The sequence below is a fragment of the Peromyscus maniculatus genome, chromosome 1 (assembly GCF_049852395.1).
Source record: "Peromyscus maniculatus bairdii isolate BWxNUB_F1_BW_parent chromosome 1, HU_Pman_BW_mat_3.1, whole genome shotgun sequence".
NCBI lineage: Eukaryota > Metazoa > Chordata > Mammalia > Rodentia > Cricetidae > Peromyscus > Peromyscus maniculatus.
The window spans coordinates 82439689-82466505 of NC_134852.1; the positions used below are offsets into that span (position 1 = coordinate 82439689).

Consider the following 26817-nt stretch of genomic DNA (forward strand, 5'->3'; position numbering starts at 1 on the left):
TTTGATAAAGCCATAACCACACTTGTTTTGGCAAGAATCAGTAGTCCCTTGTTTCGTGATCTGTCTGTCCATTTTGTCCTGTTGATTCGAGGATACTTTGTTGTCCAGTGGCTAACTTTTGCCAGAATGAAAGTTGACTCCATATGCAGTTTCTTCAATGCCCATATTTTCTCTAAAGTAGATTGGTACTGCCAGGAGCCGACATGTCTCAAAAAAGAAAAATTTTCTAAGTTATTAAAACATTTTAAATGCCATATTCTGTAGATCTCTGAAGGGTTTGAAGATGACCTGTCTAAAACATCTCTGCTCAATTTTTAAAACATATCTAATATGACTACAAGTTCTATGATAATGTCTAACTACTAGCTTTCATTTCTTTATATCCTGATAGTTGATAATAATAACATTCAAGGATCAGAAATTTGCATTACATTGTTAAATGGATGGAATAAATACAATTAGAAATATACATATAGCATTTTCTAACAATATCAGTTTCAAATTTGTGTACAATATAAAACAATTCAATCCAATGTAAAGTATTTAAAACTAGTAATTGTCTTTTTCTTTTCTTTCTTTCTCCTTTTTTTTTTTTAAACAAAAACTTTAAATCTAATCTCCTTTGCTTAGCCTTTTTCCTAACCCTTGACAATAACTTGTAACCAACCCCCCTAAATACTGAAAATTATCCCAGACCCAAAACCCATTAAAAAGACCAAAAAACCACCCGCCCCACACCACCTCTTTGGGAATGTGGGCGTCGTATTCTTAAAATTGCTTCCTGCTGGGTATGGGCGAAGTTTTCTTTATCCTGAAAGAAAAATTTTAGGTTAATTGTCAAATTCTAGGAGAGGTAACTATATCCTTCATTATCCAGTCTGTGTATAATGCCAAAGTTCAGGGTTTATCTCAAGTCCTTATTCAAGTAGTCTTTGAGACTGGATCATCTCAGCTAGTCATCTCAAATTTGCTCTGAGCACCTTGTAGTTCAAAGCTGATCTATGGATGATGTTTGTCAGCTTAATGATATTATTATTGTCCACGTGGAATTGCTGTTGTTGTGGGGCCCCATCTTCTTTCTGGAGACTTCAGTTGATGTTAGGCCTGGCCATGATTTCCTGCAGAAAACTGATAAGAGACTCGAACACAAAAACATATATATGCAGCTAGCCTTTTTTTCTAGAATTAGTTAGTACTCTATGTGACCATTCATATCTTAACAAAGTTTAAAATGTATATATATATATTAATCTTGTAAATTTTGATATAAAATTTATACTTTGAGAACAGTTTAAAGAATCAGAATAGAATCAAAGAGTTGAGATTAGTAATAGAATAGTCCCTTAATTAATTTTGCTTTTGTCCTGTACCATAGCAGAAATGGCTCTTATTCTGGCATGATACAGGGAGTTTGCATTTTCCTTTTAACAACATGCTTGATTTTAAAGAAGGAGAGAGCCATTCTCCAACTCCAAAGTCAGCTTTAATTTTTAATTGAACTGGGACTGTTAGAAGACCAATAGTGTTAAATCTTTAGAGAAAAGCAGAAACAAACATTTAGGAAGACATAAAAATTTTTTTTTTAGATAATATATACCCATACACCGTTTCACTCTGTTTCTTGGGATAGATGATTTGTCCCTTTTCTTCAGTTGTCTCATTTGTCCAGTGTTCTTCAGATTCCTTAACCTTCATTCTCCTAAAAGACAAAAACAAAAACCTTTCCCCAAGACTAATTTTGGGGATGTTCCTTTTTGGCAAGTTATTATCTGATGAAATGAAAAGGCATGTTTTATTGATACAAGTTAGTTTAAATTGGATGTTCATGCTGGTTGATGAACTATCACCTCCTCTAATTAAGAGGTCTCTCTTGTTCAAATCGAACCTTTATCAATTTTGATGGTACCCACAGCTTATCTTCTCCTGTAGAAACAAAAGCAAAACCACGTCCCCAATGTAATACATACCCTGGTTTCCATTCTGAGGTCAGCACATCCTTAAAGTATATAGGCTGATTTAATTCTGTAGTTTTTTCTATTATCCAATGTCTCTCTGCAGCTGTTGTTCCTTTCTCATTGGCATTCAGAAAATTCAAAGTTAGAAGAGCATTATGCAGTCTATTTCTGGGGGTTTTTGTTACCCATTTCTGTTTATTTAACATATCCTTTAGAGTTCTGTTTGATCTTTCTATAACTGCTTGACCTGTAGGATTATGTGGTATGCCTGTAATATGCTTTATATTGTAATAAGCAAAAAACTGTTTCATTTTAACAGAGACATATGATGGAGCATTGTCAGTTTTGATTTGTGCAGGTATACCCATGATGGCCATAACTTCTAGCAAATGAGTGATTACAGAATCAGCTTTTTCAGAACTCAAAGCAGTTGCCCATTGAAATCCTGAATAAGTATCGATAGTGTGGTGTACATATTTCAATTTTCCAAATTCTGCAAAGTGAAACACGTCCATCTGCCAGATTTCATTTCTCTGAGTACCCTTTGGGTTACATCCTGCTGGTAATGGCGTCTGATTGTAGAAGGAACAAGTAGGACATTTCTTTATTATTTCTTTGGCTTGTTGCCAGGTTATGGAAAAATCCTTTTTTAAACCTTTACTATTAACGTGATGTTTTTTATGAAATTCTGAGGCCTCCAGCACATTTCCTATCAATAATTTATCAATCTCTTCATTGCCTTGTGCTAGAGGGCCTGGCAGACCAGTATGGGATCGAATGTGAGTTATATATAAAGGATGATTCCTTTTCCTGATTGTATCTTGTAATTGAATAAATAGTGAAGTTAATTCTGAAGCATCAGGGATAAATTCTGCAGTCTCAATATGTAACACCACTCTTTCAGCATACTGAGAGTCAGTTACTATGTTGAGAGGTTCTGAAAAATCCATTAATACCAACAGAATAGCATACAATTCTGATTTTTGAACTGAATTATACGGACTTTGAACCACTTTACTTAAATTTTCTGATTTGTAACCTGCCTTTCCTTCTTTGTTGGCATCTGTATAAAATGTACGAACTCCAGATATGGGTTTTTGCCGTACAATTCGAGGCAAGATCCATTCAGCTCTCTTTATAAGATCAATTCTATTGCTTTTGGGATATTTGCTGTTAATTTCTCCCAAAAAATTACTGCAAGCTCTTTGCCAAGGTTCACTTTCTGTCCATAATTTTTCAATGTCCTCCTTAGTTAATGGTACGACAATTTCTGCTGGGTCTATGCCTGCTAATTGACGAAGTCTCAATTTTCCTTTGTAAATCAAGTCAGAGATTTTTTCCACATAAGTTTTTAATTTTTTATTTGGTTTATTTGGTAAAAATATCCATTCCAATATAATATCTTCCCTCTGCATTAATATTCCAGTAGGAGAACGCCTAGAAGGTAAGATAACCAAAATGCAATCCAGCTTTGGATCAATACGATTCACGTGTCCTTCATGCACTTTCTTTTCTACCAAGGCTAATTCTTTCTCAGCTTCAGGTGATAATTCTCTTGGACTATTTAAGTCCTTGTCACCTTCTAAGGTTTTGAACAAATTAGTCAGTTCATCATTTTTTACCCCAACAATAGTTCGTAGATGAGAAATATCTCCAAATAATCTTTGAAAGTCATTAAGAGTCTGTAGTCTATCTCTCCGAATTTGCACCTTTTGGGGTCTAATTTTTTGTAGCTCTATTTTATATCCTAAATAATTAATAGAATCTCCTCTTTGTATCTTTTCAGGAGCAATTTGTAATCCCCAGCGAGGCAAAATTTTCTTTACTTCTTCAAACATTATTTCTAAAGTATCTGCATTTGAGTCAGCTAGTAAAATATCGTCCATATAATGATAAATTATAGATTTAGGAAATTTTTTACGTATCACTTCCAATGGCTGTTGTACAAAATATTGGCACAGAGTTGGGCTATTCAACATTCCCTGTGGGAGGACCCTCCATTGAAATCTTTTAACTGGTTGAGAATTATTATAAGTAGGCACTGTAAAAGCAAATCTTTCTCTGTCTTTTTCTTGTAAGGGTATTGAAAAGAAACAGTCTTTTAAATCAATAACTATGAGAGGCCATCCTTTTGGTAACAGAGTAGGCAAAGGCATCCCAGATTGTAGAGAACCCATTGGCTGAATTACTTTGTTAATTGCCCTAAGGTCTGTTACCATTCTCCATTTACCAGATTTCTTTTTAATAACAAATACAGGAGAATTCCAAGGGCTGGTTGATTCTTCAATATGCTGAGCATTTAACTGTTCTTCTACCAGCTCTTCTAAAGCCTGGAGTTTCTCTGTTGTTAAAGGCCATTGCTGGACCCATACAGGCTTGTCTGTTAACCATTTTAAAGGTAGAGCTGTTGGTGTCTTTGGAAGATCATCAGTTATTGTGCCCTGTTCTTGTATAATATGGATGGCTGGTGACCACTCATTAGAACAATATCTTCTAATATTTCTCTCAGTAACATGTGCTAGTTTATGATTTGTTTCTGAGATTGGAGGGATGTTAATCTGAGTATTCCATTGTTGCAACAAGTCTCGACCCCACAGGTTCATAGTTATGTTAGCCACATATGGTTTTAATTTTCCTCTCTGTCCTTCTGGACCTATACATTCGAGCCATCTTGCACTCTGTTTCACCTGAGATAATGTCCCAATTCCTAACAGTTGAACGTTTACCTCCTGAAGAGGCCAAGTTGGATGCCAAAATTCTGGTGCAATTATGGTAACGTCCGCACCTGTGTCTACCAGACCAGACAACAAAACACCATTTATTTTTATCGTTAATTTTGGTCTTTGTTCATTAATAGAAGTTTGCCAAAAAATTTTCTTTATGTTTTCTCCTGAATTTTCTATTCTCTCTGTTTCATCATTCTGACCAGCATGATTTATTCCAATAGGCATTTGGTTATTTAATCGCTCTCCAGAGCAGGCATTTCCTCTATGGCTGCCGGAAAGGTTTGAACTGGATTTGCACTGGGGGCCTGCCTGAGGCCCCTCTGGGAGTTTCCCGAAGACTGAGGCAAAGGATTACCCTGTCTGTCCTTTGTTGATCTACATTCGTTGGTCCAGTGTTTTCCCTTACCACACCTTCTGCATACTCCAGAAGGAAGGGGCATTCTGTTGCCATTGTTCCTTGAAGAAACATTGTTTCTGGAAATGACCTGTCTACAGTCCCTTTTCAAATGTCCTTGCTTTCCACATCCAAAACATCTAACACTCCTCAAACCTTTTGAAATTACTTCTCCTACCCATGTATCATCATGCTCATCAGCTTCAACATTAATTGTTTCTCTAATCCAATCTTCCATAGGTGCAGATCTTGCCCTTAATGGCCTGATTATTCTTTTGCATGCTGCATTCGCATTCTCAAAGGCCATAGATTCAATTATTGCCTTACCAGCTTCTGAATCCGAGACCGTTCTCTTTACTGCTGAAGCCAGTCTTTGTAAAAAATCTGTAAAAGACTCTTTTGGGCCTTGCTTCACCTTTGTAAATGACTCAGATTTTTTTCCTGGTTCCTCAACTTTGTCCCATGCATTCAAGGCTGCCGTTCGATATAAAATTAGGGTTTGGACATCATATAAACATTGTGCTTGTGCTGAAGCATATTGGCCTTCGCCCATAAGCTGATCCTGGCAAACTTGTACTCCTTTATCCCTCCACTGTTTTTCTATGTTTTTAGCCTCCTCCTTAAACCAAGTCAGAAATTGAAGTCTCTGGCTGGGTTCCAGAACACCTTGTGCGAGGTCCCGCCAGTCCTGTGGTACTATCCTATTATATGTTGACCAAGTGTTTAACATTTGCTTTACATATGGGGAATGCATGCCATAAGATACTATTGCCTCCTTAAACCTTTTTAAATCCAACATTTCAATTGGAGCCCAAGTATTTTGTGTAGCCATTTGATCAGGCATCTGCTGTACTGTTACAGGATAAATTAAGGGTGACTGTGTGAAAACAGGCTTTCTTTCTGCAACCTTATGATCCCGACTTGAAACAACTTCACTGTTAATTTCTTCTGTCTGAATTTTTACAGGTTTAACAAGTTCTTCTAACGCTGTTATCCTGGCACTTAAATGGACTATCTTTTTAAATATTAAAATGTGGATTATTATAGTGATGAGGTGCATAATTCCACCAATACTAATATTATATAGTTGTTCCATTGCCAGACTGCCTAAAATTTCGAACAAAAACCAATTTTCTTCCAATGCACACATAAAACCCATTTGTTTTTTAATGTGGAAAAAAATTCTCTTTTAGATAGTTTCCTTTAAAATATCTGATATATTATGACTTACCAAATCTGCGTAGAACAGTAGAAATCCGAGGGGATTTTCAAAGCAGCCACCTAGTGTCCCAGGTGTAAATCCAGAGAGAGAGAGAGAGAGAGAGAGAGAGAGAGAGAGAGAGAGAGAGAGAGAAAGAGAAAAGAGAGAACGCACAAGAAAGCGTAGCCGGCTAAAGCTTAAATGCAGCCACGTGTTCCCTCTTGTGCCGAGTCAAGGCTTGGGTCTGGCTTCCTTAAGCTCCGACCACGTGCGTTGGCTTTACAGGCAGGGCAGGTCTGAGTTGTTTGTAGCACCGGCTTTAGGCAAGCTGCTCACAGACCTAGGCCCGGGCTAGAAGTTGCTACCCGGACTAGGACGCCAGCAGCTTGGACTAACAAGCCGATCGCCGCCGGCCGCCGTGTGCCGCCGCTGCCGCCGCCGCCGCCGCCGCCACCGCCGCCGCCGCGGGCCGCCTGCCGCCCTTGCGGGAAAGCGGACCTGCCGCCAAGCCAAGCAGTTTTTAATGGATTCTTGTCACGTTGGGCGCCAGATGTAGATGTAACCAATCGTCTTATTAAATAAGAAACACAGAAACAATGTAAAAGAGAAAGCCGAGAGGTCAGAGCTCAGAGCTAAAATCTCACCCTTCCTCCTGCTGTCCCAGCTTCGCGAAAAGAGAGCTACTTCCTCTCGGTTCGTATTTTTAAAGTATGTTGTTCTGCCTTCTCATTGGTTGTAAACCCAAACACATGACTGCCTCGTCACTGTCTGAATGTACAGCCCCCTAGGTCTTAAAGGCATATGTCTCCAATGCTGGCTGTATCCCTGAACACACAGAGATCTTATGGGATTAAAGGCGTGTGCCACCACCGCTACACTCTTGCTATGGCTCTAATAGCTCTGACCCTGAACACACAGATATCTATGGGATTAAAGGCGTGTGCCACCACCGCCACACTCTTGCTATGGCTCTAATAGCTCTGACCCCCAGACAACTTTATTTATTAACATACAATCAAATTAATATTTCAGTACAAATCAAAATAATATTTCAATACAATTAGATTACCACCACATTTCCCCTTTTCTATTTTAATAAAAAGAAAAAAAAGCAAAAGGTTATGACTAACAAAAGAAAAACTATATACAAAAGTACAATAACTATATACAATATATACAAGTAATAAATACCTAAACAGGTATTTGACGAATCAGAGAAAATAATTCCATTATCTATCCTATTTTGATAATTCCAAGATGTATCTAATGTACTTTCTATCCTAATTAATTTTCAACTATAACTAACTAATCTTCAACCATAACTAACTAATCTTCAACTCCCTCAGAGACCCAAGAAGGGAATAATATTAGCTAACAAAAATAAAAACAGGAAGTGCATGCAAGCAACTTCCAAAAAAATTTTGTGAGTTGACAGAAACAGCCAGCTGCCTGGGCAGTCACCTGAGGTTTCTCCGCAGTGTTGGGGCATCATCTCCAGCCTATAGGCTTAGTGTATCTGACAGACTCATTTGTGAAGTAGGATGTACACAAGGTCAACAGTTCAACCTCACATTGGGTGAGAGCAGTCCACGTACCAGAAACACCTGAATTCCACTAGTGTCCTGTCATGATTCAGGATTTTAAATTCTGGAAATTGTTGACAGTTTTTTAATTCAGCTGTCCATTCTTCTTGGCTGTGTATATATGGCTTCATCTCAGCATCCCCTTCTTCTCCACATCCCTCTATTAAATGCCAGTCTACTTTTGAGAGGCATGAGCTTTCAGCTGCTGTTCCATTGTACAACAGAATCCATCGGCCCTCTGCCTGTTAAGCTGCCTTCGAAGAAAAGGGCACCGTACCTTTTCCGGATGCGAAGGCCACTTCAGGGATGGGGCCATATTGTCCTGGCCTCAGAAGATGCCTTTTGATAAAGCCATAACCACACTTGTTTTGGCAAGAATCAGTAGTCCCTTGTTTCGTGATCTGTCTGTCCATTTTGTCCTGTTGATTCGAGGATACTTTGTTGTCCAGTGGCTAACTTTTGCCAGAATGAAAGTTGACTCCATATGCAGTTTCTTCAATGCCCATATTTTCTCTAAAGTAGATTGGTACTGCCAGGAGCCGACATGTCTCAAAAAAGAAAAATTTTCTAAGTTATTAAAACATTTTAAATGCCATATTCTGTAGATCTCTGAAGGGTTTGAAGATGACCTGTCTAAAACATCTCTGCTCAATTTTTAAAACATATCTAATATGACTACAAGTTCTATGATAATGTCTAACTACTAGCTTTCATTTCTTTATATCCTGATAGTTGATAATAATAACATTCAAGGATCAGAAATTTGCATTACATTGTTAAATGGATGGAATAAATACAATTAGAAATATACATATAGCATTTTCTAACAATATCAGTTTCAAATTTGTGTACAATATAAAACAATTCAATCCAATGTAAAGTATTTAAAACTAGTAATTGTCTTTTTCTTTTCTTTCTTTCTCCTTTTTTTTTTTTAAACAAAAACTTTAAATCTAATCTCCTTTGCTTAGCCTTTTTCCTAACCCTTGACAATAACTTGTAACCAACCCCCCTAAATACTGAAAATTATCCCAGACCCAAAACCCATTAAAAAGACCAAAAAACCACCCGCCCCACACCACCTCTTTGGGAATGTGGGCGTCGTATTCTTAAAATTGCTTCCTGCTGGGTATGGGCGAAGTTTTCTTTATCCTGAAAGAAAAATTTTAGGTTAATTGTCAAATTCTAGGAGAGGTAACTATATCCTTCATTATCCAGTCTGTGTATAATGCCAAAGTTCAGGGTTTATCTCAAGTCCTTATTCAAGTAGTCTTTGAGACTGGATCATCTCAGCTAGTCATCTCAAATTTGCTCTGAGCACCTTGTAGTTCAAAGCTGATCTATGGATGATGTTTGTCAGCTTAATGATATTATTATTGTCCACGTGGAATTGCTGTTGTTGTGGGGCCCCATCTTCTTTCTGGAGACTTCAGTTGATGTTAGGCCTGGCCATGATTTCCTGCAGAAAACTGATAAGAGACTCGAACACAAAAACATATATATGCAGCTAGCCTTTTTTTCTAGAATTAGTTAGTACTCTATGTGACCATTCATATCTTAACAAAGTTTAAAATGTATATATATATATTAATCTTGTAAATTTTGATATAAAATTTATACTTTGAGAACAGTTTAAAGAATCAGAATAGAATCAAAGAGTTGAGATTAGTAATAGAATAGTCCCTTAATTAATTTTGCTTTTGTCCTGTACCATAGCAGAAATGGCTCTTATTCTGGCATGATACAGGGAGTTTGCATTTTCCTTTTAACAACATGCTTGATTTTAAAGAAGGAGAGAGCCATTCTCCAACTCCAAAGTCAGCTTTAATTTTTAATTGAACTGGGACTGTTAGAAGACCAATAGTGTTAAATCTTTAGAGAAAAGCAGAAACAAACATTTAGGAAGACATAAAAATTTTTTTTTTAGATAATATATACCCATACACCGTTTCACTCTGTTTCTTGGGATAGATGATTTGTCCCTTTTCTTCAGTTGTCTCATTTGTCCAGTGTTCTTCAGATTCCTTAACCTTCATTCTCCTAAAAGACAAAAACAAAAACCTTTCCCCAAGACTAATTTTGGGGATGTTCCTTTTTGGCAAGTTATTATCTGATGAAATGAAAAGGCATGTTTTATTGATACAAGTTAGTTTAAATTGGATGTTCATGCTGGTTGATGAACTATCACCTCCTCTAATTAAGAGGTCTCTCTTGTTCAAATCGAACCTTTATCAATTTTGATGGTACCCACAGCTTATCTTCTCCTGTAGAAACAAAAGCAAAACCACGTCCCCAATGTAATACATACCCTGGTTTCCATTCTGAGGTCAGCACATCCTTAAAGTATATAGGCTGATTTAATTCTGTAGTTTTTTCTATTATCCAATGTCTCTCTGCAGCTGTTGTTCCTTTCTCATTGGCATTCAGAAAATTCAAAGTTAGAAGAGCATTATGCAGTCTATTTCTGGGGGTTTTTGTTACCCATTTCTGTTTATTTAACATATCCTTTAGAGTTCTGTTTGATCTTTCTATAACTGCTTGACCTGTAGGATTATGTGGTATGCCTGTAATATGCTTTATATTGTAATAAGCAAAAAACTGTTTCATTTTAACAGAGACATATGATGGAGCATTGTCAGTTTTGATTTGTGCAGGTATACCCATGATGGCCATAACTTCTAGCAAATGAGTGATTACAGAATCAGCTTTTTCAGAACTCAAAGCAGTTGCCCATTGAAATCCTGAATAAGTATCGATAGTGTGGTGTACATATTTCAATTTTCCAAATTCTGCAAAGTGAAACACGTCCATCTGCCAGATTTCATTTCTCTGAGTACCCTTTGGGTTACATCCTGCTGGTAATGGCGTCTGATTGTAGAAGGAACAAGTAGGACATTTCTTTATTATTTCTTTGGCTTGTTGCCAGGTTATGGAAAAATCCTTTTTTAAACCTTTACTATTAACGTGATGTTTTTTATGAAATTCTGAGGCCTCCAGCACATTTCCTATCAATAATTTATCAATCTCTTCATTGCCTTGTGCTAGAGGGCCTGGCAGACCAGTATGGGATCGAATGTGAGTTATATATAAAGGATGATTCCTTTTCCTGATTGTATCTTGTAATTGAATAAATAGTGAAGTTAATTCTGAAGCATCAGGGATAAATTCTGCAGTCTCAATATGTAACACCACTCTTTCAGCATACTGAGAGTCAGTTACTATGTTGAGAGGTTCTGAAAAATCCATTAATACCAACAGAATAGCATACAATTCTGATTTTTGAACTGAATTATACGGACTTTGAACCACTTTACTTAAATTTTCTGATTTGTAACCTGCCTTTCCTTCTTTGTTGGCATCTGTATAAAATGTACGAACTCCAGATATGGGTTTTTGCCGTACAATTCGAGGCAAGATCCATTCAGCTCTCTTTATAAGATCAATTCTATTGCTTTTGGGATATTTGCTGTTAATTTCTCCCAAAAAATTACTGCAAGCTCTTTGCCAAGGTTCACTTTCTGTCCATAATTTTTCAATGTCCTCCTTAGTTAATGGTACGACAATTTCTGCTGGGTCTATGCCTGCTAATTGACGAAGTCTCAATTTTCCTTTGTAAATCAAGTCAGAGATTTTTTCCACATAAGTTTTTAATTTTTTATTTGGTTTATTTGGTAAAAATATCCATTCCAATATAATATCTTCCCTCTGCATTAATATTCCAGTAGGAGAACGCCTAGAAGGTAAGATAACCAAAATGCAATCCAGCTTTGGATCAATACGATTCACGTGTCCTTCATGCACTTTCTTTTCTACCAAGGCTAATTCTTTCTCAGCTTCAGGTGATAATTCTCTTGGACTATTTAAGTCCTTGTCACCTTCTAAGGTTTTGAACAAATTAGTCAGTTCATCATTTTTTACCCCAACAATAGTTCGTAGATGAGAAATATCTCCAAATAATCTTTGAAAGTCATTAAGAGTCTGTAGTCTATCTCTCCGAATTTGCACCTTTTGGGGTCTAATTTTTTGTAGCTCTATTTTATATCCTAAATAATTAATAGAATCTCCTCTTTGTATCTTTTCAGGAGCAATTTGTAATCCCCAGCGAGGCAAAATTTTCTTTACTTCTTCAAACATTATTTCTAAAGTATCTGCATTTGAGTCAGCTAGTAAAATATCGTCCATATAATGATAAATTATAGATTTAGGAAATTTTTTACGTATCACTTCCAATGGCTGTTGTACAAAATATTGGCACAGAGTTGGGCTATTCAACATTCCCTGTGGGAGGACCCTCCATTGAAATCTTTTAACTGGTTGAGAATTATTATAAGTAGGCACTGTAAAAGCAAATCTTTCTCTGTCTTTTTCTTGTAAGGGTATTGAAAAGAAACAGTCTTTTAAATCAATAACTATGAGAGGCCATCCTTTTGGTAACAGAGTAGGCAAAGGCATCCCAGATTGTAGAGAACCCATTGGCTGAATTACTTTGTTAATTGCCCTAAGGTCTGTTACCATTCTCCATTTACCAGATTTCTTTTTAATAACAAATACAGGAGAATTCCAAGGGCTGGTTGATTCTTCAATATGCTGAGCATTTAACTGTTCTTCTACCAGCTCTTCTAAAGCCTGGAGTTTCTCTGTTGTTAAAGGCCATTGCTGGACCCATACAGGCTTGTCTGTTAACCATTTTAAAGGTAGAGCTGTTGGTGTCTTTGGAAGATCATCAGTTATTGTGCCCTGTTCTTGTATAATATGGATGGCTGGTGACCACTCATTAGAACAATATCTTCTAATATTTCTCTCAGTAACATGTGCTAGTTTATGATTTGTTTCTGAGATTGGAGGGATGTTAATCTGAGTATTCCATTGTTGCAACAAGTCTCGACCCCACAGGTTCATAGTTATGTTAGCCACATATGGTTTTAATTTTCCTCTCTGTCCTTCTGGACCTATACATTCGAGCCATCTTGCACTCTGTTTCACCTGAGATAATGTCCCAATTCCTAACAGTTGAACGTTTACCTCCTGAAGAGGCCAAGTTGGATGCCAAAATTCTGGTGCAATTATGGTAACGTCCGCACCTGTGTCTACCAGACCAGACAACAAAACACCATTTATTTTTATCGTTAATTTTGGTCTTTGTTCATTAATAGAAGTTTGCCAAAAAATTTTCTTTATGTTTTCTCCTGAATTTTCTATTCTCTCTGTTTCATCATTCTGACCAGCATGATTTATTCCAATAGGCATTTGGTTATTTAATCGCTCTCCAGAGCAGGCATTTCCTCTATGGCTGCCGGAAAGGTTTGAACTGGATTTGCACTGGGGGCCTGCCTGAGGCCCCTCTGGGAGTTTCCCGAAGACTGAGGCAAAGGATTACCCTGTCTGTCCTTTGTTGATCTACATTCGTTGGTCCAGTGTTTTCCCTTACCACACCTTCTGCATACTCCAGAAGGAAGGGGCATTCTGTTGCCATTGTTCCTTGAAGAAACATTGTTTCTGGAAATGACCTGTCTACAGTCCCTTTTCAAATGTCCTTGCTTTCCACATCCAAAACATCTAACACTCCTCAAACCTTTTGAAATTACTTCTCCTACCCATGTATCATCATGCTCATCAGCTTCAACATTAATTGTTTCTCTAATCCAATCTTCCATAGGTGCAGATCTTGCCCTTAATGGCCTGATTATTCTTTTGCATGCTGCATTCGCATTCTCAAAGGCCATAGATTCAATTATTGCCTTACCAGCTTCTGAATCCGAGACCGTTCTCTTTACTGCTGAAGCCAGTCTTTGTAAAAAATCTGTAAAAGACTCTTTTGGGCCTTGCTTCACCTTTGTAAATGACTCAGATTTTTTTCCTGGTTCCTCAACTTTGTCCCATGCATTCAAGGCTGCCGTTCGATATAAAATTAGGGTTTGGACATCATATAAACATTGTGCTTGTGCTGAAGCATATTGGCCTTCGCCCATAAGCTGATCCTGGCAAACTTGTACTCCTTTATCCCTCCACTGTTTTTCTATGTTTTTAGCCTCCTCCTTAAACCAAGTCAGAAATTGAAGTCTCTGGCTGGGTTCCAGAACACCTTGTGCGAGGTCCCGCCAGTCCTGTGGTACTATCCTATTATATGTTGACCAAGTGTTTAACATTTGCTTTACATATGGGGAATGCATGCCATAAGATACTATTGCCTCCTTAAACCTTTTTAAATCCAACATTTCAATTGGAGCCCAAGTATTTTGTGTAGCCATTTGATCAGGCATCTGCTGTACTGTTACAGGATAAATTAAGGGTGACTGTGTGAAAACAGGCTTTCTTTCTGCAACCTTATGATCCCGACTTGAAACAACTTCACTGTTAATTTCTTCTGTCTGAATTTTTACAGGTTTAACAAGTTCTTCTAACGCTGTTATCCTGGCACTTAAATGGACTATCTTTTTAAATATTAAAATGTGGATTATTATAGTGATGAGGTGCATAATTCCACCAATACTAATATTATATAGTTGTTCCATTGCCAGACTGCCTAAAATTTCGAACAAAAACCAATTTTCTTCCAATGCACACATAAAACCCATTTGTTTTTTAATGTGGAAAAAAATTCTCTTTTAGATAGTTTCCTTTAAAATATCTGATATATTATGACTTACCAAATCTGCGTAGAACAGTAGAAATCCGAGGGGATTTTCAAAGCAGCCACCTAGTGTCCCAGGTGTAAATCCAGAGAGAGAGAGAGAGAGAGAGAGAGAGAGAGAGAGAGAGAGAGAGAGAGAAAGAGAAAAGAGAGAACGCACAAGAAAGCGTAGCCGGCTAAAGCTTAAATGCAGCCACGTGTTCCCTCTTGTGCCGAGTCAAGGCTTGGGTCTGGCTTCCTTAAGCTCCGACCACGTGCGTTGGCTTTACAGGCAGGGCAGGTCTGAGTTGTTTGTAGCACCGGCTTTAGGCAAGCTGCTCACAGACCTAGGCCCGGGCTAGAAGTTGCTACCCGGACTAGGACGCCAGCAGCTTGGACTAACAAGCCGATCGCCGCCGGCCGCCGTGTGCCGCCGCTGCCGCCGCCGCCGCCGCCGCCGCCGCCGCCGCGGGCCGCCTGCCGCCCTTGCGGGAAAGCGGACCTGCCGCCAAGCCAAGCAGTTTTTAATGGATTCTTGTCACGTTGGGCGCCAGATGTAGATGTAACCAATCGTCTTATTAAATAAGAAACACAGAAACAATGTAAAAGAGAAAGCCGAGAGGTCAGAGCTCAGAGCTAAAATCTCACCCTTCCTCCTGCTGTCCCAGCTTCGCGAAAAGAGAGCTACTTCCTCTCGGTTCGTATTTTTAAAGTATGTTGTTCTGCCTTCTCATTGGTTGTAAACCCAAACACATGACTGCCTCGTCACTGTCTGAATGTACAGCCCCCTAGGTCTTAAAGGCATATGTCTCCAATGCTGGCTGTATCCCTGAACACACAGAGATCTTATGGGATTAAAGGCGTGTGCCACCACCGCTACACTCTTGCTATGGCTCTAATAGCTCTGACCCTGAACACACAGATATCTATGGGATTAAAGGCGTGTGCCACCACCGCCACACTCTTGCTATGGCTCTAATAGCTCTGACCCCCAGACAACTTTATTTATTAACATACAATCAAATTAATATTTCAGTACAAATCAAAATAATATTTCAATACAATTAGATTACCACCACACAAATAATTACCAAAAATGTGCAATTTGGTTTTCATTGGATTCAAAGCATAAAATGTGAATAAATTTAATAATTCTGAAAATTAAAAAAAAAATGTGCTCTTTAAGAAAACAATATTAGAATATTGGGCCCTCCACTTACCTTTCACATTCTGATCACCCTGAGGTGAGGAACCTTCTCCACCTCAGGCTACTGCCATGCTCCATAGACCCCCAAGGCAGCTAGGACTACGAAGCACCCATTGAGATCACTAAATAGACCTTCTTATCTCAAAATGAATTAATCATTTTGTTACAGTGAGAAAAAGCTAATACACCCAGACATTCTCAAACCTATTCTTCCTGGACCAGGTGAACAAAATGGAAACTGAGGTAGGAGAAGAATCTTGGGTTTGAAATTAATTTAAAATAAACATTATTAAAAAATATCACATAATTTCTGGAATTTTTCATTACACTCATTGCACAAATGGTACCTGTTATGGCATATCAGTTTTCATCGGCTTAAAAACCAGCCTTCCTTTGGAGATTCTACGTCCTATGTACTCACATTCTCCTCAGCAAATGTTGGTGTTTTTAACAATACTGAGGTGAGTTTTGATAGGGGATGAGAAAACATGAATTCAAAAGAATACCTCAACGAAGCATGGCTTTATCCAGTAGCTTTCAAGGACCGGCACCCAGCTGTAATTACTCTCACAACTATTTTTGCCCAATGAGTACAGTCACTGTACAATTTTAGCCTTTTGTGCTGTCTTGATATCCTTTATGACATCTCAAAACTATTTTTAAACCATGCATTATTAAAAAAAAATCCAACTTGGGTATTCATTAGGTTAAGATGGATGAGAACAAAGCTTTATCCTCAACAGATGCCCCACTTAGGCATAACAATCTAATTCTATTTAATTTAGTCCCTGGCATCCTCGCCTCCTCCTGTCAGAGTGAATCAACCTGAATGCTAATTTCTGAGGCAAAACCTCTGTGATCATTTCACTCGTGATTTAATCCAGATCTAACCTCAGGCCTTTAGAGGTTCAAGGTCAATGACCCAATTTACTCTGCCATCCGCCTCTGTGGCAGGAAGCATTGTGATTCCTTGCAAAGCTTTTACAGTATATGCGATTTTTTTTTTTCCTGGGTACCTTCACCAAATATAGCAGGAAGTGAGAGGTGGCTTTAGATGGCAAGTTGGTGAGATTTGGCAAAGGTTTGAGGGTCTTGGCTTCTGGTGATTCAAGAGAAAGGGCGTTGGTGCAACCTTTGGACCTCTTAGCAGAAGCCAACAGGATGAAATGGTTTGATTTGCTCCAAGGAAAAGAATCCTGGTCACTGGTGTCCTGGCCGGTCATAAGCATTACTTTCCAAAGGAATCCTGGACTTTAAACACTCAGTACAAGATGTGTTGAGGTATAAAGGTATATGGATGGTGCTGAATATCCTCAGAGATGAATGAACACATATGAGCTCAACTCTTAGTCTACATTTTCTTTTATTTTTTTTAACCACCAGTGTCTTTCTCATCTCCTTTATCCACAGCACTTAATATATTTTGTGAATTTTCTTTTATGTTTTAAATAATTTTCCCTCCTCCGATGTCCCAGCAGCCTATCTGCCGGGAGCTGAGGATCGTTGAAGAGTCTCTCTTTAAGTAAAGAAGGTACCCCGGCGACACACAGCTGCACTCAGGGACAGCAGCTCCAGAGTGGTGGCCCTCCCACGAGGAGTTAAACTGGGTTTCTGTGTCAAAGATGCTGAATGGAATTGGGGGTGGAATTGTTAAAATTGGAAATGACCTATTTAACTACATGCGCCTTCCCCAGGACTGGTATAAATACGTCCAACTTTCAAATTTTCTCATCAGAATGAGCTTGTCGTTGACTTTGATGCAGACAGACTTGTATTATAGGAAACGGAACTCGGATGATTGATCTTTATAAATCTCTGTAATCTTTATGGTGTACCAGTGTTGCTCTGAACAACAACAACAACAACAACAACAACACAAAGTTGCCTTAAATCTTCCTGAAGTTTGAAAAAAATAAAATAATAGAGGGATGATAAGAGAGAGAATAAAGAGTCCTTACAAATTAAAATAATGTTTAGTTATTTTTTCCTTTACAGGGAAGAAACAAAGAACATAGCTGTATAACTACAATATAATGTTGAGCTGGACATTTGTTACCAAATTCCTTTGATTTGGGCTCATGATTTCATTGCTTAAAATAAAATTCCATGGCAACATCACCTAATAAAATAAAAAAATTATCTAATTTCTCTGTTGACCTTCTTAAATTACTTAGTCATCAAGGATGAATGCAAAGAGAATTCCAGAGGTAACTGCTAAGGAAGTTTACCAGGAGTCCTGACACACAATAATTACACTTTTAGTCAGGAGACATGCATGTACTTCCTTATTGATTCATTGATTATCTTAAAGAGTGTGCTTTCAAATGCCTTAGAACCAGAAGGGTACAGATTGGGCAGAGTTTAGATGAACAAAATCAGCTGGGAAGCAGATGTAATATGTTCTAATCAGAGACTTGATGCCGTCTCTGAAGATGCTTCTATGAAAGGACATTGGCATCCATTCAAATGCTGTCTGCATTTAGAGTTTCAAAATACAGAACTGAAAGTTTGCATCTGACTAGAGACCAATGGGCATTTTAGCTAAAATTCTTCAGACTTGGCATGAGTTCACATACCTTTTTTTTTTTTTAACAAAAGAATATTTTGTTTTTATAAAATTGCATTACTTCCCCCTCTTGTTGGAAATATGACCTTTAAGAAAAGGTTGTGCTGTATATTTCAGTCACCAAGCATTGAGAAAATTACATTAACACTAAAATAATATTCTTACTGCCAAATGCCCAGGTCCTCACTAGCCGCAGTCGGATTCTCCTAGGCTCTGAGTGGTGCTTTATCATGCTGGCATGGGCGCCTCGACAGAACGCTACTCTGAAATCCATCCTCCTCCCTGCCGCTCGTTCACAGCTTTCTGATTCAAGCCGGTTCTTTGCCCACGCTGACTGGTCAACCCTTTGCCCTTAGCCCCGCTCTTTTCAGTGAGCAGCCCCTGGTCTCACTACTGATGCTGACCCCAGAGACCACTTTCCTTGATTTCCTTTTGGACCAAAGAGTGGGGGAAAGGGAGTTCTTCCTGCTGCAAAACTTTGGTTAACATTAACATATGTATATATAATACATTCACAATATATATAATACATTCATAAATGCACTTATATTTGCATTATTTAACAGGTCATAGCTTATATAATTTTAAAAGATTTGGTGTTTGAAGATGGCCTTTTCCTTTTTTCCATTTTTCTTAATCAATTTGAAGGTAAATGTTTATGATACCTTTAGGACCAAATGCTACACTTTCAAAAGATTGAATAAACTGGGGGGATTGAATTAGGATTACTTAATTATTCAATCATTCACATATATTTAACTTCTTAGATACAGGGATCATTCTATTTAAATCAATGAGGAGAGTCATGAGGAACAGCGGTGGTATTTTATGTGATTTTCAGTGGCAACCAATGAATTGAGGGAGACTCCTGTAACACAGAGCCCTTCCTCATTCACCTCATCTACCTCATCCACCTCATCCACCTCATCCACCTCATCCACCTCGTCCACGTTGTCCTCCTCACAAAACTCAGATTGCTGGCATGCTCCGTGGGTTTAGGACGGTGGCTCACATGGGCTCCAATTTCATTACTTGTGCGGCTCCAGCCATGGTGTGAGGAGCGGATCCATGGCAAGTTCATTTCTGGGCCAGTGCTGCCAAATTATATGATGTGAATTGATGTCCCCTAGCTCTTAGGACAGCATGCCCTGATTTAAATTGTGAGATTGAACTTGTCTACAACTGTTGGGGTGAGAGGCTAGTCCATGCACATTAATTAGTCTAATCCATCTCACTGGATTTCATTTTATACCTTTTAGTGGCTAAAGCTGTTTGAGATATATTTGGGTGAAGTAAAGATGTTAGTACCCCGGAATATCATGATCCCACAGAAAATGATTCCTCCCTAACTGCTCTGCCTCCACCCACCCAACCCCGACGTTGACAATTTCAGAATGTTTGGAGATGAGTCACTGGTAGGAGAATATCAATGTGTGCAACAGCAATGGAAAGATTATTTTATGGATACTGGAAACACTCAGATCAGTTAGAAGTGATTTTGATAAACAGCATGGCAGTTGGAGTCATGGAAAATAATTATCTTACCAAAGGACTTCTCTTCTAATATAAAGGGTTCCATACAAGTATTAAATCTCCAAAGACATTAATTCATGCCTATCACTTGAAATTTGTACAATTCAGACATTTAAACAGCAGAGTTCCATTTACTAGTAGGAACAGGTTGTAGAGATTTGTTCATTTCAAATTCCACTTGCTAACAGATGCAATAACTTGTCTGGCATTAAAAAGCGAGTTTAAGGTAATCACTGCTCTTGTTCTTGGGTTCTAAGTGCTTTGCGATCCTTAATTCACATAAAACATCTGTGAAATTCAGTTAGGCGTGTGGTGAGTAAATTTTAATCCCTGTTTTTATACCAGCATGTTCAGAAACATGCTTACATATATTTCAATCTTCTCGTGTGAAAAGTCAATGTGGGAATCCACAGGGAAGGCATTTTAGAGACATCCTGAACCTTTGGGGCAATAGAAGTTTAATGTGCTAACAGAGTCAAAACTATGCCAAGAGAGAGATGGTTTCCTCTGTTGAGTTTAACACCAATGTAAGAAATATTCTAAATTACAGTGAAATTTTCCATATTATTTGGTGGCCACTTTAAAATGGAAGCATTTGGTTTCTTTTTAGGTTATTCATAGGTTAAGATTAAATAGTTTCTCTTGCTGAGAATACCAATGCAACATAGAAGTACTGCAGGTATGGCATGTATACCTCCTCTACCCCTGTAGACAGTACTAATGAATCCAGCCCTTCCTGTGTGTCTACATCCAGATCAGAGTACTTAACGGTATGCTCCTGGCAGACATTAGCCACAGACTGATTCTTTTGAGGTCTTTCTATAGCTGATAATAAAGCAAAGGCTTTGAAAACATTCTCCACCGTGAGGATAATAGTAAAGGGAACAGCAATAAAGCCACAGGGGAAATTAACATGTATTTTTTAAATAAATCTTTCCTACCCAGGTATTCATTGGAATTGTATGTCTAAAAACTATTACATGTACCACACTGTACTGGACAGTAAGTAGGTGCAGGCATTTGCTTGTACACAACATATTTTTATTCACTTATGTTCTACCCATTCTAGAAATGACTTGTTATCCATGATCACTCATATAAATTTGTATACAAGCTTGTGTTTGTGAATAGGTATAATGTATTGTGAGTACAGGTGCACTGGCTAGTTTTATGTCAGCTTGATACAAATCAGAGTTGTTGGGGAAGAAGTAATCTCAATGGAGAATGTGCATCTATCAGATTGCATATCTGGAAATTTGGGGGGCATTTTTATGTTTAATGAGTTATGTGGGAGACCTCAGCTCACTGTCACTGATGCCACCTCTGGGTGGTAGTCCTGGGTGCTTTCAAGCAAGATGAGCAAGCTATGGGGTGCAAATCAGTAAACAACATGCTTCCATGGCCTCTGCCTCAGTTGCCACCTCTAGGTTCCTGATCTTTCTTTCCTTCATGATGGACTGACTACCACTGTAAACTGAAATAACCCCTTCCCTTCCCACAATGCTTGTGGTCACAGTGTTTAAAATAGCAGTAGGGAGTAACACAGGACACAACATAAGAAGCAGTTGATTTCAAAGATTTACAAGATAATGGGCAACTTGACAACAACAATCAGACATTTTCTATATGAAATGAGAGGGGGAAGTTTTCATAGATTCTCAGGTATAGAATGCACCGGGGAGTGGGAGGCTTGCCAACCTCCATACAGTTTGATGTGATGATTCTTTTCTTTTCTTTCTTTCTTTTTTCTTTTCTTTTTTTTTTTTTTTGGTTTTTCAAGACAAGCTTTCTCTGTGTAGTTTTGTGCCTTTCCTGGAACTTACTCTGTAGACCAGGCTGGCCTCGAGCTCACAGAAATCCACCTGCCTCTGCCTCCTGAGTTCTGGGATTAAAGGTGTGCACCACCACTGCCTGGCTTGATGTGATGATTCTTGTCCTAAGTATTATGTCTCTACCTAATACCCTCTAACAAATTGAAAAAGTAAACTTGTGAAGTAAATAGAAGGATAGATTTCTTATGATCTTGCTTGAACCCATACAAGAATATAGACAACAGATTTTCAAGCTAAACTCTATGGAGGCCATTCTGGTGGACAAGGAAGTAATTATTAATGAATGTAGCAGGGGTACCCACATATCCATAGCTGAAGCAGGGGTCTCTGTTTTGACCTACATTATGGATGTAAGTATCAAAAGCATCTCATATTAATTTATTTGCTAAGCATAAGAAGACAGAGTTCAAGGAAGTATTATTGAGAAGTACTATGTGGAGCCAATTAAGGGAGACTGGTTATAAGTTCTAAGTAGACACACAGGGGCATTAGTACTTTACCATAGAGCACATGTGTTTTCCTCTTCAGTCCAGAGGAAGCCAGACTCTTACCCTGGAATTGTTCCTTGTCTGTTGCCAATAAAGGGATGGCCAGACAATACCTCCCAGTTCATCTCATAGGACACTTCTTTTCAGAAAATGGTATTTCTAAAGAATGGTGGAGATACTTCACGATTAAGCAAACACAGGAGTCAATGGCAAAAACAGAGTTCAACAAGTTTTTTCTTGAGGATTTATCCTAAAACTTTCCCAACATCACCTAAGATGAAAATCTTGACAATCTCCATGTTCCAAAGCAGAAGCAGTAATGAAACCTCTCCTCACGAAGCCTCTCACTGAACTGGCTTCTAAGAGCATTGTTTAGCATCGTATTGGTCAGTATTTCCACAAGAAAATTTTCCTACTCTTCACCTCTGAGCAATATCATGAAAGCCCAAGCCCAGGAGTTTAAGAACATGTACTGTGAACTGGTTTGGCTCCTCAGGTAGAGACTTTGAGAACCCATATGACATATGGGCTCTGAGCTTAAACCATTAATAAACCCAGGCCAGCTTTGTGCTCTCAGCTGGTTCTTGTGCCCACTGAACCATTGCATTTTTATGTGTGGAGTGTTAAGAATACTTCATTGCAGGATAAACACAGAAACATGAGTACTGTGAAGCAGGACTGAGGAGGAGACGGGGATTCTGAGGGACCCACAAAAGGGCTCTCAGAACACACAAGGACATCATCAAGAAAGAAGGGGGGTGTCTCAAATGAATCTTGAAGATTAAGATTTGCTCAGCAATAAAGAGAAGCTGAAGAAAGAAGACAGGAAAGCCATCCTACCCAGGAACGTAGTCCCTCAAGCAGGGGATAATAGTGGACAAGATACTTGCAATTTCCAGTTCCCTGAAAAACTCTGAGGTATAAATTGATGGGTTTGATGGGTAACACTTAAATGGCACTATTTGACATATTCCTTCTAATTAAAATTTAGGGGTATTTTAAAAATGAAAACTTGACTATTGTTTCTAAACCAAATTATGCATATTTTTTTTTTAAGTTGAGGGATGAGGAATATTTCCTAAAATAATGTGATAGGCAGTGACCACAGGACAGAGTTTGACTTTGTGGTTAACACAGAGAATGCTAACAGGCTTGCTACCTAAGGTCTACCCAACATAAGCAAACCTTGAGACACAGTGAAGATTCACAGAGCACTTCGTTAGTTTTTCTTTCCCTTCTCAAGCCAGAATTAATTAGTTTTAGGAAAGAAAAATAATAAGCGCAAGCATTGTCTGGCTGGTATTTCCATTTCATTTTTCTCCACTTCTTATCTTTTGCCAAGCTCAGAAATAGAGGACTGTTTTCTTGGGTTTGGGAGCAGGAAGAGACCAGGGGGATGATAAGAGGCCAACTGAGTGTTGGAGTCGGTGTTTCATGCCTGAAGCATTTCTTATATATACATAGTAGGAAGAAGCACAACGGCCTCAGCAGGATATCTGCTTCTCCAGAGACCTTATTCCCAGATCCTGTGTCTGACCCTAGACTGTGAAACAGCAAAGGGTAGAGCAATACCCAAGAACAATGGAGGGCTTTCACGAGAAAGACAGCTGTCATTGCATTCCACCTTGGAAATGATGCCTTCGACTCTAGGCCATCTGCAGTACAGAGCTCAGGAGAGACATAACATGTGTTGTGAAGGTCAGTCATCAGAAACAGAAAAGGGAAGGATGGGTTTGGTAAACTCAGAGAGTCATTATGAAGTCCATGAAGTTGAGTATCTGGGATCTACGGCTTCATCCTGGGAAAAATTTTAGAACACCCCCTTAAAAGCTAGGCTTATTTTCGTCATGTCCTTAATTGATTAACTCCATGTTAGCTCATCAAATATAGAGACAGAGACATGATACTGTGGTTAAAAAGACTGTTGGAGTCCCCAGGCGGCATAGAAAAGGGACCAAAACCCGAGCCAAATATAGAGACTATAAATGTGAACTTTCCATCACAAGTCTGGAGGACCAGGGGCCATGGACACAAAAGGAGGAAAGGCTGACTTTGACTCACAGTTTGGAAGATTTTAGTCTATGGCCTCCCATTGCTACTGGGAGGATGACATGGAAGCCCCTCGTGGGGGAAAATTTCTCCATGATGATAGGCAGGAAGCAGAGCGAAGAGAAAAGAAATAAGGTGATGGGCAGGGGGAAGCCAAATTAGGGGGTGGGACAGAGGAAAGGAGAGGGGCTGGGACATAACATCTCAGTGGCACCTTCAAAGGCCATCCCTAGTAGCCTATCTTCCTCCCCCTAGATAGGAATTACCGACTAAAGATTTCACAACGCCCCAACAATGCTGTGCTCTAGGAACCAAGCCTTCAACACACAGGCTTCGGGTAAATATTAGGGTCCAAACTACAGTAGCAAATAACTGAAACCTCCACCTCTTAGTCTCAAAAGAAAAAACAAAACAAAGCAGACACTCTCTATCACAGAGAGTTTCTGAAAGCCTGATGAGCTGAACATAGAATACTTGCAGACCCATAAAGCCGTATTATTAATATTAATATTCTCTTGACTCAGTTGAGTCCCTTTTTGAGTTCTCCTGGTTCGTCACTGAGACTCATTCTGAAGAAGAGAAGACAGAAGTCAGCTGTCAAATTAAGGTTCAAGATTACTCTGTGATTTTTTTCTCTGCCAGCAGATCCCCTTTGTAATTGGAAGTTGATATATGACTCCATTTGTAAAAATGGAGGAAGGTCTGACATTGACTGAGTTTTCAGTAAAGTAAAGGCACCTATGACAGGCTTAAGGTAATGAGGAACTGGGTCAGATGCGGACATTTGCTCTTTTCAACTTATGCAACTGAAGCTTACCTACCTACAGGCATAAAACAGTAGCAACTGAACATGTAGGGCCATACAGTTCTCCCTTCCTGCAATCTCAATGTTGATTTTGTGCCCTTGATATCTCTGAGGATGTCAAGTTAGACCTCACTGGGTACTTGTAGTTCTAGTCTTTGACCTGAAGCCTCCTAGAGGGTTGCTCTTGAAAGTAGAGAAACTCAATCCCTCTCCTCTAAGTGCTAAGATGTGCAGTAAGAGCAAGATAGGAACTCCCAGAGAAGCCAAAGAAATGCCACTACCAGTAAATGGTTCTAACGAATGCATAGATTTAGAACCTTATTTACGTTGAGATTTATTTAGTGAATGCACTTGGAGTCTAAATGCTGGAACAAACTGTGCCTTCTCTGCTTTAATAACTCCAAGGACCTTGCTAGTTGTAAAAGGTAAAGAGTTTTCATTCACTTACAATTCAGAGTCACGTTTCTCAGGCTTGAATAAAGTGGCAATAATAAAACACCTACACAAACACAGGCAGATCTTTGAGTTAAGTGGCTTTTAGCTTTGCCTTCAGCACAGTGAACTTGAAAAATTGTCCCCACTGAAGCCTGGCCAGAACCAAATCTCTTTCCCAGTGACCCATTAGTTGCTGCCTTCACTAATTTAATGAATTCTTAGGACATATACCTTTGGGGAATTTGCATAGCTAGCCAACCATATTAAGATATTTTATACAGATGCTGTACCAGCCAACAGATATTATTTCTTTTCCAAGGATGTCCTCAAGTGGACTGGTTTACCCAATCTAGGCATGGGAATTTTCTACATAGTAAATGATTGAAAGCCCAAATAATTCCTTATACCATCAGACAGTGGGAAGAAGTCAACCAAAATAAAACAAAAGAAAACAGAAACCTTTCTTCAGATGGCATTCCTGCTGCACAAACTGGGTTAGCTTTGGGGGAGAGAGTGGCCCAGTGGCTTCAGTGTCATGGTGGTTTGCAGATCCTCCCTTTTCCTCAGTGGCTTCTGTTGGCTTTATACTCCAGCCAGGGGATTAAAGTCATGGTCTATAGTGTGTGGCTCAGTGGTTTAGAGTCCTTAAAGTTCTACCATCGCTAAGGGAGCCAGCCACAGTCTTCAGTGAAAGGAGAGCAGAGGGCATATGAAGCCGAGTGTCTACTTTCCTTTTGTGGACTATAGATTGCATCTTCCCTTCATATCTTCACCAAGACAAAGAAATAGTCCTTGCTTGAAATCTCTACATTTAGAAGCCAAACCATTATGTTCTAGGGGACCATTATTCTCAGGGCAAAATCTAGACCTAAAATAACCAAATACCTATTAAGTAAACAAAAGTTCCTCCACGTGTCATCTCTGAAACATCTTAGGAATCCAAAGTTACAGAGTAAACAAGACAAATAAGGTCCAGGGTTCTACAGTTCTGTGCTGTTTAGGTTCATTTCTAGGAATTTCACTTCATGTCATGTTCATTATGGACTTGTAATTGATATTTCCAGGTGTGCATTTTCCAGATATTGAGCACATATCCACACTAACAGTTCATTATGATTTATATATTGTGTATATGTGTGCATGGCATATATGTGTGTTCACATCTAAATTTCGAGTGTATGTACATGTGTGTGCCTGTGCCTGTGGAGGTGTGATGATGATGATGTCTAGTGTCTTTTTGGATTGCTCTCCATCCTATGTTGTTGAGGTATGACCTTGTGCTGAAGTGGGAGCATGCTATTCCAGCTAGTCTTGTTAGCCAGTTTGCTCCAGCGATCCCTTGTCTCTGCCTCTTGAACCCTGGAGTTATTGGTGGACTACAATATAACCCAGATTTTACTGAGGTGCAGGTATCTGAACTCTCTTCACACTGA

The 26817-nt window shown here is 38.8% G+C and overlaps 1 long non-coding RNA gene across 4 annotated transcripts in view; it reads right to left on the reverse strand.

Annotated features, from left to right (window-relative positions):
• Positions 1–26817, reverse strand: part of LOC143272061 (uncharacterized) — a 53433-nt gene that overhangs the window by 24370 nt on the left and 2246 nt on the right. For 2 of the 4 annotated variants that reach the window (XR_013049456.1, XR_013049453.1), the window contains exon 1: positions 25844–26004. The exons of the other annotated variants lie outside the window; for them this stretch is intronic. This is a non-coding gene — a long non-coding RNA (uncharacterized LOC143272061). Of the gene's footprint in view, positions 1–25843; positions 26005–26817 lie in introns of those variants that run through there. 4 annotated transcript variants of the gene reach the window in all.